Here is a 446-nt window from a genome sequence, read left to right as displayed (position 1 = left end):
GTCATATATGTATGTGTGTATGTGTGTCTCATTAAAACAATTTTAAAAGGCTGCTCCTTACAATTTTTTAAAGAATTCATATAAATCATTTATATAAACATATAATTTGGTAATTTGCCCAGAAATGCTCAAACCTTGCCATAAAAATATTTAAATCATTTGAGTGAATATTTAAATTGTTTTTTTTTAACATGTTAGACATTTATAAAGTTTTATTACTCATGTTGCTGCACAAATTATTTGGATTAAAAAACTAATGCTCTCCATCCTATTTGTCTTCTTTTCACATTTCTAGAAAATTTTTTTTGCACAAAGCCGATGTGGGGGTGTTGGTTCCCTCCGTACCTGAAAGGATGCCACTGCTCATATTTAATGGGACAGTTGGGAGATATTTTAAGTGCATCTCCCCTCTCATGTGTGCAGTCATTTCCACTCTCCATTTGAAG

This window comes from Thalassophryne amazonica, chromosome 5, assembly GCF_902500255.1.
Source record: "Thalassophryne amazonica chromosome 5, fThaAma1.1, whole genome shotgun sequence".
In the NCBI taxonomy this organism is placed as follows: Eukaryota; Metazoa; Chordata; class Actinopteri; order Batrachoidiformes; family Batrachoididae; genus Thalassophryne; species Thalassophryne amazonica.
The sequence above is the reverse complement of the archived record's forward strand: the minus strand, read 5'-3'. Positions refer to the sequence as shown.